The sequence below is a fragment of the Moschus berezovskii genome, chromosome 8 (genome assembly GCF_049115385.1).
Source record: "Moschus berezovskii isolate FMDL1 chromosome 8, NW_MosBer_1.0, whole genome shotgun sequence".
Classification (NCBI taxonomy): domain Eukaryota; kingdom Metazoa; phylum Chordata; class Mammalia; order Artiodactyla; family Moschidae; genus Moschus; species Moschus berezovskii.
The window spans coordinates 45,995,665-46,008,596 of record NC_142467.1 but is presented as its reverse complement, the minus strand read 5'-3'; the positions used below and the strand labels follow the sequence as shown (position 1 = coordinate 46,008,596).

At 45.5% G+C, this 12,932-nt stretch overlaps 1 long non-coding RNA gene across 1 annotated transcript in view; it reads left to right on the top strand.

Annotated features, from left to right (window-relative positions):
• LOC148777051 (uncharacterized) overlaps positions 1-12,629 on the top strand; it is a 37,127-nt gene extending 24,498 nt beyond the window's left edge. The window contains exons 2-3 of the long non-coding RNA XR_016038022.1: positions 6,429-6,493; positions 10,117-12,629. This is a non-coding gene — a long non-coding RNA (uncharacterized LOC148777051). The remainder of the gene's footprint in view (positions 1-6,428; positions 6,494-10,116) is intronic.
• The last annotated feature ends 303 nt before the right edge of the window (positions 12,630-12,932 follow it).

Below are 12,932 nucleotides of genomic sequence, written 5' to 3'. Positions count from 1 at the left end.
TAGGCACACCCCCTTTCATCTTTATCTCTCATAACTAACATAATATAGGGTTGTGTGGTCAAATGTTTATTTCTTCATCAGTGAGACATTTGCGTGTACTTGCTCACTTGCCCAGTCATGTCCAACTCTTTGCAACCCCATGGGCTGTAGCCTCCCAGGCTCCTCGGTCCATGGGATCTCCCTAACAAGAATACTTGAGTGGGTCACCATGCCCTCCTCTAGGGGGTATCGAGCCCGTGTCTCCTCCATTGGCAGGTGGATTCTTTACCACTGAGCCACTGAGGAAGCCTGTTCTCAAGGAGATGAACTAACAAACCACCGACAGTGCTTCCAAACAACCGCAATTGTTTCAGCAAGAGATTTTTCAGAAGAATTCGTTGGGCACGAAGTGCCAAATTGTGGCTGAGTGGGGCAGAGAAAGCTATTTTACAGAAGCAGATCCTGGGCCTGAGGCATGAAAATTAAGTCTAGGCTTTCAAACAGAATAATCATTCAGCCAAGTGCAGTTCTTTGTCTTCATTCAAACAGTTGTAACTTAAACATGCATTCATCTGTCACACAGGAACCATATTCTTCAACTAACCAACTGAGTTGTTTCAGACATTTGGATAGCCCTCAGTTTTCCCTCTATATGTCAGTGACCAGGATGAAAAGGACCTTCCCCTCCTCTGGGAATCCTTAATCCCAAGGAGCGTATAAGGTGAGGTGAGTCGGGGAATTGATTGGGAAACTCAGTAGTAAGGCTCCTCACTCATAATATCTGCAGGATGAGGGTCGTGTGCTTACAGTCTCTAAGGTTTATTCCTTGTGATCAAGGTAAGGTTTTCAAAATAACCCAATGCCTTACCCACCCCCACACACTCCCCACCCCTGCCCCCACCATCGCTCTCCCTGGCCAGAGACAGAAAGTAAGGGAAGCATGGACTTGAAAGGCAGACCTCTCCCTACCCAATCATTGATTTGTCCTCACTCTCCCCAGATCAATGGCTGGAGCAGTTTCTGAGTGACAGCTTACAGAGACAGCCTGTTACATTTAAGCCTTTTGGGTTTTGAAGCCTTTCAAGTTTGTCAAAACAATGCCACCCCCTGCTGTGTCTCTGGCATAATAATAGGCCTGCAGGGGCCAAATCTTGACTCAACGTCCATGTGACCATTTGAACATATGGGGATAAAAGGAGAAAGAGAGAGGGAGAAGGGAGAGGGAGTTCTTTCTTCTTTCCTTCCTTTCTTTTTTTTTTAATTCTTAACAAATGCAGGGATGTTTTTGGCCCAGTTTTCCCTGTGATTCAATGCCATGCAACAGTAAATCTGGATCTAAGAAGAGCCCAGTTTATCTTGGAGTATTAAGGGCTTAGTGAAGCAAAGGAAATTCACTCCCAGCATTTAGAGGAAGTTGAAGAATATTCAGTTACCTCTTTCATGGTGGGGACACACAAAATCATTGGTGTCCAACTTTTTTGCAACCCTATGGACTGTAGCCTGCCAGGCTCCTCTGTTCATGGGACTCTTCAGGCAAGAATACTAGAGTGGGTTGCCATTTCTTTCTCCAGAGGTGTGATAGATGCGCAAACATATTTGTTGAAGGAATGAATGTTTTTACCAAAACCGTCTCCACCATCCTCCACCCTCATGCCATATGGACTTTATTCTCATTAGTCCATTCCTAGTGGTGTTGTCATTCATGCCAGCCCCTTGGATTTTGAGGGAGCTACTTTGAATGATCCATCTTCATATCATATCTGAGTAGTTTTTGATCTCCAGCTGAAACCATTTGTTTGTCAGCTCTATATTTGTACAGAGGGACTACTAGAGCCAAGCTTCCAATTAATGACAGGATGCAAAGATGAGAGATATATGGGAGAGGCCCTTGAAGGGATGACAGTTTGGTAGAGGAGACAGGGATATAGACATTAAATTCAAGAGAATGAGCCTGAGCAGAGATGAGTAAAGATGGAAACAGGGGGAAAGGACAAATGCTCAAGGCAATGTCATCAAAAGGTTTAGAGAAATGAGAGATGTCTAGTTTGTGGGGTTGGAGGTTAAGAGTATGAATGAATGAAAGAACTATAAAAGGAGTGTCTTTGGAGTTGTATATGTGGGTTGCCTGGAAACAAGCTAGTTAGGACCAGGATCCCTCCCGCTTCACACTACCACACTACACCCAAACTCAGCTCCCCACAGGACTGATGGCTTCCTTCATCTGGTAAGGAGAGCTCTAACCATCGTCCCTTGAGACACAAGTCAGGTCACGCCAGTAACAGGCTTGGGCTTTCCGGTGGCTCCTGATCACACTTGGAATAAGACCCAAAGTCCTCATCAGAGCCCACGTGGCCCCTGCCGTCTGCTGCCCCTTCATCTTGTCTGCTTCCTGTACTCCCCCATCCTGGGCTTGTCTCCAGTGCTTGGGCTGTAAAAGCTCTCTCCCCAGGGTCTTTGCCCTTGCTGTTTGCTCTGCTGAGAAAGCTGTTCCTTCTCCTCTTCTCATTTCTGACTTGTGCTGAGTTTTCAGCTTAAATATTCTTTCCTCGAGGAGGCTTTCTTGACTCTGTGGTAGGCAGAATAGCATCTGCTCCTCACCCCCACCAAAATGTCCACATTCTGATTCCTGGAACCTGTCAATCTGTCACCTCATGTGGCAAAAGGGACTTTGCAGGTGTGATTAAGACTTTTTTTTTTATTTTTTGGCCATGCTGCGCAGCTCTTGGGATGTTAGGTTCCCAAACGACAATAGAACCCATGTCCACAGGAATGAAAGAACTGAGTCCTAACCACTGGCTTGCCAGGGAATTCCCTGATTAAGAATTTTGAGATGGGGAGATTATTCTGGATTATTCTCTTGGGCCCAGTGTCATCACAGGGGTCTTTTTGTAAGAGGGAAGTGGGAAGACCAGAGTCAGAGAGGCGATGTGACAACAGAAACAGAGGTTGGCATGATTCCAGGAAAGGTCATGAACCAAAGAATATGGGTAACCTCTGAAAGCTGGTAGAGGCAAGGAAACATTCTCCCCAATACCTCCAGAAGGAAAGCAGTCCCCAGACACCTAGACCCTTAATTCAGTGAGACTGATTCTGAACTTCATTCACATCTATAACTGAAAGAGAATACACTTGTGTTGTTTTCAGTCACTAAGTTTGTGTTGATTTGTTACACCTGCAATAGGAAACCTGTACAACCCACTTATTCTAAAATATTCCCTTCCCTCTCAATAGTTTGTACCTTAGGCCTCTGTTAGTGTCCTTCCATGCATTTATCACAACTTGATATTACTTTGATTGTTTGCTTAGTTTTGGTCCCTTTGGCTGCTAGACTGGTCTCAAGATGACAGTGCTCAGCACACTCTAGGAGATCGGCAGATATTTATTGAAAGACTAAATTGGTTATTGAATAATTGGCCTCATTATCCATACCAGGTGCCTTCATCTGAGCACATTGAGGTTGAAAATGTCCCTATTTAATGGTGGAACTTAGGACTGAACTCAGCCAGGTGCAAGTATTTCTCTGAAGCATAAGAAATAATCAGAGCTTTTAAGGAAATTAGGCAGCAAGCCCAATGACAAAACAGGCAATGAGCCCAATGTAAATTCATCTTCTGTTTCCTACATCCCTGCTGCTCTCAGCATCACCTGGGAACCTGTTAGAAATGCAGACTATCAGGCCTCTCCTCAGACCTACTGAATTAGAATCTGCATTTTAACAAGATGCCCAGGAAATCCACATGCACATGAAAGATTCAGAAAAGCGGCACTGAATAATCGATTGGAGGTGGCGCTCTTCTGAAGGATGTGCTGTGGGTGTGTTTGCCACAGACAAGTGCAATAGCATTAGCCACCTCATTGCTGTGGCTGGAGCAATCCCCTGACCCAACAGTTCTTTGCTGCCTCATTCCATCACCTGCTTCATATACTGAATTCTCTGACTCTGCTGATGATACTCTTAGTTCCATCTCTCCACCCCCAGTCACCTGTCAAGTCTGTGGAGACAGGCAAACAGATAGATGTTTTAACCTACAAGTCCATTAAGAACCAGGGCTAATCAGTCTAAGAAGTCCCTTCCCACCATTGGTGATTATGATTGGCTCTGACTTTGTTGAGTCCCACCCTGCCTTATTCTTCCAGAGAGTGGAAGAAGCTAGAAACTATGAAGGACCTCTAGGCAGCTGGGTCTGTAGTTGGAGACAATTAAAATATCAGCAATTGCCAAGAGTTGGGGGAAGGAATCAATAAATGGAGTGCAGGGGATTCTTAGGGCAGTGAAACTATCCTGTTTAATATCGTAATGGTGGATGCATGTCATTATACATTTGTCAAAACCCATAGAATATACAATACCAAGAGTGAACCCTAATGTAAAATATGGACTACTATATAGTCAATAACCATGTATCAATATTAGCTCATCAAATGTACCACACCAGTGCAAGATGCTAATAGTAGAGGACACTCTCTTATTGGGGAGGGACAAAGACAATGGGATATATGGGAACTCTCTATACTTTCCACTTCATTTTTCTATAAGCCTAAAACTACTTTAAAAAATTAAGTCTATTAATAATAAAAAAGAGGGAAAATGCAGACTGTTCGGGTTTAAATCTGGATTAGGCACTTATTAACTGGGAGATCTTAGGCAGGCTGTTTAATCTCTCAGCCTCAGTTTACTTGGCTGTATTATGAGAAGGAAATGGCAGCCCACTCCAGTATTCTTGCCTGGGAAATCCCATGGACAGAGAAGCCTGGTGGGCTACAATTCATGGGGTCACCAAGAGTTGGACATGATTTATCAGCTAAATGACAATTACTCACCTCATAGGGCTAATGTGAAAGACAAGTTAACACATGAAGTGGCTAGTGTTGTTCCTGGCATCATGGAGTAAGCACACAATACGTGTTAGGCTTGGAGACTGGGCAGTAGAAGTGTTGTTTTCTGTAAATATACAAGAAGCCTTGTATTTCTATGCTGGAAAGCTGCTGTTCAAAATCACCCTTCAACAGTCTTCAAATGGCAACTTTCTACAGAATGGATTGTCACACAGATCCGTTAGAGGCAGGAAGATAAGTTATTACATTATTCCAAAAGGACGTTGCAGTAGAGATAGGAAAGAGGTAATGAGGTAGGAGGTGTTGATCTATGGCAGATATGGAGAGGGATCTTGGGAGAGGCCTTGTACAAAGACTAGACTTGTGAGGGTAGAGGCAGTCAGTACTGAATTCTTCAGCTGGTGAAAGAATTGGCTGGATTCCCGAGATTGTTTATCCCTCTTCCTCTCTGGCTGAAGGCAGTCCTCATGTCTGACTGCCATCAGAGAATCTTACATGATCTCCTTGCTCCAAAGCTGAAAGTGGATTTTTTGCGCAGAAATTTACCTGCCAGTCGCATTGCAGCCTTGACATTTTAAGTGGTACCTGCCCTTCTGTGTCAGACTTTCCCAAGAAATATGAAAGGAATGAGCTTCCCTAATGGACATTCAGCATTCAACCAAGTGAGAGCACTGCTGGGGGTAGGGAAATGTGGTGTCTTCAGAGACAATGGCAGCACCAGCAGCAAGCGTATTTTGAGCAGTTATTTCAGGGCCCTCCCACCCAGTGTCCCATGCTCAACCAAGCAAGGTCTTCAGGAGGAAGGCTGAACGATGGCTGGGTGCTTCCTCCCTGCCTTCTGAGTAACTTGAGCAAACTGCAGCTGGCAAATAGAACTACCTTGCAATCAGCATGACCAAGCTTCAGGGAGCACACATGTTGGCCTTTTAGATTTGAAAATAGATTAAAAAAAAATTTGGCATCAGACTCTCATAGGAGGAAGAACTGTAAAGGTCATGGGTACATATCTCACTGTCCCATGATTGAACCCCCTCTGTGACTTAGTGGACTTATTCATGGACTTCCCTGGATATGACTAAAGTGTTCTTCCAGTGACAGGTGTCTGGTCACTGAATCAGGGCTACCTGACTCACTGGAGGATTTAGAGCTGGTCCACTCATTTAGCTGAAGAATTCAAAGCCCATATGAGAAATTTTACTTGCTCTAAAGTTACCCAGTGAACTGGAGGCTGACCTTCTGGGTCTTCTAGAATACAGTCCCAAGCAAGTTCACGAGGCCTGACATGGTATCTACAAGGTGGGTTATGAGGTCAAAATTCAGTCCCTGCCCTGAGTCAAACCATTTTTCAAGTTCCAGTTCAATTGACTAAAAGAAAAATGAAGCAATAATAGTACCTAACCTACTGGGTTGGTCTAAGGATTAAATGAGAAAATGGATACTAGTCCTTGGCACTGTGCCTGGCATATAGCAAGTAAACAATACTATAATAGCTGCTAAATATAATTAATACTGATTCTTCTTATGTTTATCTACAATCCAAGATGAATGTTAGAAAGTCGTATTTACCATCCTCACTCTTTACTGCTCATCATATGGTTCTGTTTGAATCCTAGGGTCTCAGAGTCAAGATGGCTGTAAACTTCCAAGAAGATATGCTTACAGGAAACAACTCAGGATGGTCAGCTTCCCACCCCACCCCCACCCCCGTACCAGTCTTTTCAGCTCTGCAAACACACACACACACACACACACACACACACACACACACAGAGGCTTCCCTGGCGGCTCAGATGGTAAAGAATCTGCCTGCAAGGCAGGAGACCTGGGTTTTACCTCTGGGTTGGGAAGATCCCCTAGAGAAGGGAATGGCAACCCACTCCAGTATTCTTGCCTGGGAAATCCCATGGACAGAGGACCCTGGCGGACTATAGTCCACAGGGTCGCAAAGAGTCAGACATGACTGAGTGGCTAATATTTTCACTTTCACACACACACACACACTCTGCCCCCTAGCCGCTGATCTCTGTTACTGTGCACAGTGCAGTCTTTGAGATCTCTGAGATTTCCGTAATAATAGCAGCTATCAGCACCCTGGACAGCGACTAACTGATTCCACATCTCCAGATATCAGGTAGGTGTCAATCCCTTGACACAATACCAGGGTGGCTAAGATATTTGAGAAGGAGTGCTGAGGGTTTTTTGCCTTGAGATAAAATTCTTAGGGAAATTGTATAGATAAGGGAATAAAATAAACAAAGAATAAAACCTCCCAGTTGTATAGCTTTCATTCTCTCACAGAAAGCCCACTGCTTATTAAAAGTTTGAGATGGAAAAATAAAGTTAGTAGCCATTCCAAAGAAAGTGATTGGAACAAAGTAGGCACGGGACTGGTTGATTTGCCAGCTCCCTCTCTGCAGCACTGTTATAATTACAGCTATTCTTGTGGATGCAATTCATTATGGACCCATTATTCCCAGGAAGCAGAGAAGAGCAAAAATCAAAGATTTATCATCTGGCTATGGTGCATAGAACACAGCAGGCTGCTTGCTGGGCACATCCTGGGTGGCAATTAGAAACAAGAGATCAGGGACAAATATATATTCCACTGAGCCTGACTGTCCACTCAGATGAGACGATGCTATTTGCAACAAGGAAAGAAGGCTGTTGGCTTCTGGGCAATTTACAGTCAGCTGGCCAACAGAGGAAGAGCTCCTTCCTGGAGAGAGAGGGAGATGCCAGAGGACGGAGAACCATGACCAGTGTGGAGCTCCCACTGTGCCAGCACTGTGCTAGACATCTCACATGTGTGGGAGGGGTCCTGTCAAACCTTATTTAACAGAGGCAACCCTGAGTCAGAGAGAGGTTCTTCAGGACAAAAACCCAGTGTGACCAGCTTAAACAAAAAAGATATTGACTCAAGTCACTAATAGGTCTAGGGGTATGTTGGTCTTCAAGTTCAGCTGGATAGAGGGGCTTAAAGCTGTCACCGTCCCATCTCCTGCCTTGACTTTTCCTTTCCCTCTGTGTTGCCATCACTCCCAAACAGGCTTTTTCTTTTGATTGTAAGATGGAGGTTATGAACTCCTGGCTTCCTCCTTCTAGTCTAGCAATGCCACAGAGGAAGAACTTCTCTTCTTCAACAGTTCCAGTAGAAGTCCCAGAACTGATGGCCACTGGCCTATCCATGGGTCATGTGCCCATCTCCAAAATGAGCCCTGTGATCACGGTAGGTCAAGTCTCTGACTTGAAGTTAGTGTTCTTGACTATGTGCAAGAATCTATAGGAACCTCCATTCTTGTTGGGAGATGAAGAAAAGATTTTTTGGAGAAGGTGGCATTTGAGGAGGGTATCAGTCAGAAACTTGGAGCTGTAAATGAGAGAGATTCCATTCATGCTGGCTTAAACAGAAATATAGGAATTTTTTTTGTCTTGTAAAAAAAGAAAGAAAGAAACTGGGAGAGATGAAAGTACAGACATAGGCCAATCCAGGACACTGGGTCGGCAGGACTCTCTGTCTCAGTCCTTCTCTCTTCTGAGGGAGCTATGTGAGCACTTGAGGCTGGCCTTCTCCTTGCTTAGCCACTCTGCTGCAAAAAGAGCATTATTGTTTCAGGAATTCCAACAAAAATCCCAGATCTGAATCTCATCATGTCCCAATCCTAGCAGCCAGAGATACACTGATTGACAGTCTTGGAGTCAGAGGATCAGGTGGATTAACTTCACCAAAAACATATAGCATAGAATGGCATTAGGTATGTGTGCTTAGTTGTGTCCAATTCTTTGTGGCCCCATGGACTGTAGCCTGCCAGGCTCCTCTGTCCGTGGGATTTTCCAGGCAAGAATACTAGAGTAAGTTGCCATTTCCTGCTCAAGGAGATCTTCCTGACCCAGGGATCGAATCCATGTCCTTTGCATCTCCTGCACTGGCAGGTGGATTCTTTACCACTGGCACCACCTGGGAAGCCCAGCATAGACTGGAGGAGGGTGTTGATCACTGTAAAAACAGGTTGCTAGTACCAATAGAAGGGGTGGAAGATTAGACTGATAAGACAAATCAATGGCTGCACTAGGTGTCTACTGTGTTCAAGAAAGCCAAAAAAAAAGTGTAACTTAAAATGACTATTTGTTTAGCACAGGATTCTGTGGTTGACAGTTTGGATGGGAGAATCCCAGGGACCGGGGGAGCCTGCTGGGCTGCTGTCTATGGGGTCGCATGGAGTGGGCACGACTGAAGTGACTTAGCAGCAGCAGCAGCAAGCATCTGTGAACAGACATGGGGTCCGCTTGGGGCTGACTGGTCTTGGCTGAGCCATCATGTTTGCTTCACAAGATTTCTCAGGCTCCCCCAGGCTATCCCAGGCTCATTCACACAGAGGCAGAAGATTTCCAAGAGAAACTGAAAGAGTACAAGCACATTTCAGGCCTTTGCTTGCATCACATTCACTATTATCCCATTGGCCAAAACCAGTCACATGGCTGAACCCAGAGTCAGAACGGGAGGGCAGGTGGAGTCAAAGAGGGGAAGGATTTATGGTCTTTCTTGCAATCTACCACCATGACCATTTCAAGCAGCATCAGAATAGTCTCTGCCACACAATAGACACACTCTCAGCGAATGAATGACAAGGTTAGGATGAGAGAAGAGCATAGGCCTTCAGGCAGAGGAAACAGCATCAGCAGAGGCCCAGAGGTAGTAAATAGGGGTTCTTTTGTGGTGAGCATGTATCGTGGAGTTGAAACATGGAGCAGAGGAAGCAGTGGGACTTCAGGGCCATAGCAGAGTAAGCTGCCTTAGGCACTGAGTTTACGGGTTAGACTTAATTCTGTATTCTGGGGACAGTTGTTGAAGGTGTTCAAGCAGTGACATGAGTCATTCAGCAAGTCCCAAGCAGGGTAGCTGAAGATGGGGGACTCCTCTGGAGGACAAAATCCTGGGGAAGGGGGAGGGACAGTGACATCCTTGAAGGCACAGAGACAGCAGCTGCAGAGTCTACTGTGCTCCAAGGGGCACCACAGCTGAGTTTTGAGCTCATTTCGCCTTGGCATATCCCAGATCCTGAGCTTCCTCCAGCCTCCCTCAGGCTGTGAGGACTTGGAGATGCTCAGGATCCTGAGTGCCAAACAAATACTGCTTGTTTTCCATATCGGCTTGTGTGTGGCCACCCCTCGCACCTGGGACCAGCTGACTGTTGGTCCTCCCACCCCAGCTGTTTCTTAGTGGGTCTCACTCCTAGGGAGTGAGATTTTGGCTGTAAGCTTCTACCTACTGCCCTGTTCTAAAGTCCAAACTTTCCCTCACAGATAACCTGTCCTGGGCTTTGCCAGCCCCTCCCACGTGATGCCAGCAAATACCAAAGACCTGAGACCCGATGAGGCATGTCATTTCTGTGCAGAACCTCTGCAAGCCTCGTCGCAAGCACTGTTTCTGTGCAGAACCTCCCCAAGCCTCGTCGCAAGCACAGCAGACTTTGAAAATGGCTGTGGTAGATTTTTACTCTCTCCTGATTTGCCTAAACATGCCTCTCAATAGCAATGTTTTGCACTGTGGACTTTTTTGTTTGTGTATTTTAGCAACTGAGACACATGCTAGCCTATGGCAAACAAAAACAAACCCACAGGCCACATGGTTGTCTTTTGAGAAATAATAAGCTTCATGTCCATATCCCCAATGATCTCCCACCACGATCCTCAGAGCAGCACTGCAGGTTAACCACGCCATGGGCTGCACCCACAGACCATAGCTCATGGAGGCTGGACATGGCTCCTGCAGCCTCCAAGGGTACAATTTGGAAACTGCAGGTGTCTGAACTGATACTGTGACTTATTCAGACCCACTTTCCACCTGAGTGTGTCCTCTGGGATGGAAGGCAAGAATCATAGCTTACAGTGCAGGGCCTCATTCTAAGCACTGTATATATTTTAACTCATCAAAGCACCCTTGGAAAAGAGGCTTGTGGATCTGCTAAAATTCACACAGCTTTGATGATAATATCTTCTTCGTAATTAAATGCTTAAACTTATACAAAACTGAAGCTAAAGTAAATAAGTGAATTTTTAAACTTCTAATAAGAGTTTAAGCAAATGGAAAATTCAAGTAACACATTGGAAAAAACAGGAGAAAGCTCAAGTGTAATCTTTGCCCTAGACCTTCAAGACCCCACCCACCTGCTTCCCCTCTCTACCACAGAAGTATATATCCCTACTTTGGGGTCCCCCTTGCAGGTGACCCACGTTTATTCCTGTACCATCACTTCTAAGGTAATGCTCATAACTTCACCTTTCTCTCTCAGTAGACATGTGCTTATCTGCACGTAACACAGTGCCTGGCACACAGCAGATACTCAACATCTGGTTGAAGACCAAGACTTAGAAGGGTCCCTGGGTTCTGGCCAGAACTCATAAATGCAAATAACTATAAGTGACTCATTGCCTGGTTTGTGCATCTATTTTCTCATAAAGAAAGTCTGAGACAGCAGGGACTACTGATTAATTTCAAATGGTAGTAAACTCAGAGAAGTTATATCTCTGGACTCCTGAGCTCAGTTGCCAAAGACTGGGAAAGCACGTGTGCTAGGCTGCACGTGGGAACCAGCCTGCCTGGCACTCCCACCCATCACTGGCACTGGGTCTGGAAGCGAAGACGCTCCCTCAGTGCTCATGCTGTGGGTCTGTGGCTGCCACGTGGGGCGGGGAGGTGTGACTGACTTAGCCATGGCACTTCCCTGAATCTCTGCATCATGCAAAGGCTGCCAGGTGACAGCTGGCATCTTTGGCTGCCACAGTGGACCAGGCAGCGTGTGTTGCTCCAGGCACCCAGCTGGCTTTGTTGGGGAAAGACTGGTGAGATTTGCCTTCCTTCTGCTGGGTGTATTGGCTGGCAACACTCAGCAGGTGGGTGGGGGGCCATCAATGACACCAGGCTTAAAGATGATGGTTTTCTGCACATGGAAGCTGGGAGTTGGCATGAGCGAGGCAATCATCTGGATTCCTGACATCCCCATCTGAGGTCTTCTGCTGCCCGGTGCCTTCTGGGTCACCTACAAACAACCGGCTTCAAGTCCCAGTTCCTTTTTGTGCTGTTTGGGGCAAAGTATCTGATTTGTCTGAGCCATGGCTTCCTCACAGGAAAAAAGGAGAGGAAGGGGTGAGAGAAATAAGAATAGGCACCTGGCAAGGTTGTTATAAAATTCCAAGATGAAATATGTCAGCTCTACTCTAGCTAAACACCTGAACTCCTGGGTACTGATTCACTTTGCAGTCACTAGTCCTGATAATCATATGAAAAGTGTCCTTAATCCTTCCCCATCAGTCAATCCTGTTCTATTTTCTATGTATTAGTAGCACTTACCACAGTCTGTTTAATTAAGTTCTCATTTAATGATTTGCTTATAAAATGTATATTTTAAATGTTTGTTTAGAACATTAATTAATTCCGTGTTAAGCTGTGTGGTCTTCCCTGCCTAGAACCTAAGTCCCACGAGGGCACAAGCTTTGGGCACAGTCTTGGTCACTGCTATTTTCCCAGCACTTTAAGCAATGCCTGGCATATACTGCTACTGCTGCTGCTAAGTCACTTCAGTCGTGTCCGACTCTGTGTGACCCCATAGACGGAAGCCCACCAGGCTCCCCCGTCCCTGGGATTCTCCAGGCAAGAACACCGGAATGGGTTGCCATTTCCTTCTCCAATGTGTGAAAGTGAAGTGCTCAGTTGTGTCCAACCCTTAGCGACCCCACGGACTGCAGCCTACCAGGCTCCTCCATCCATGGGATTTTCCAGGCAAGAGTACTGGAGTGGCTTGCCATATACTAGGCATTTTAAAAACAAAAGTCCAATAAATGAATGTTGAATGAATGAATCACAACTCATTTTGTAAAGCTCTAAAATTCTCCTTAGATGTTATGGATTATTATTACTATTAAGGTCATACCAAGGGCTGCAAATGAAACAGATATCCATGAATTCAGGTATTCAAGAAACAAGCAAGAAGAGTCTACCAAGAAGATTCCTGAGGGTACAATGCCAAATGAACTCTAGCTGGAGTGCACAGAAATTGCTCTTGCCAGAATTATCATCACCATCATCATGGTTACCATTTATTGCATGCTCACTGTCTACT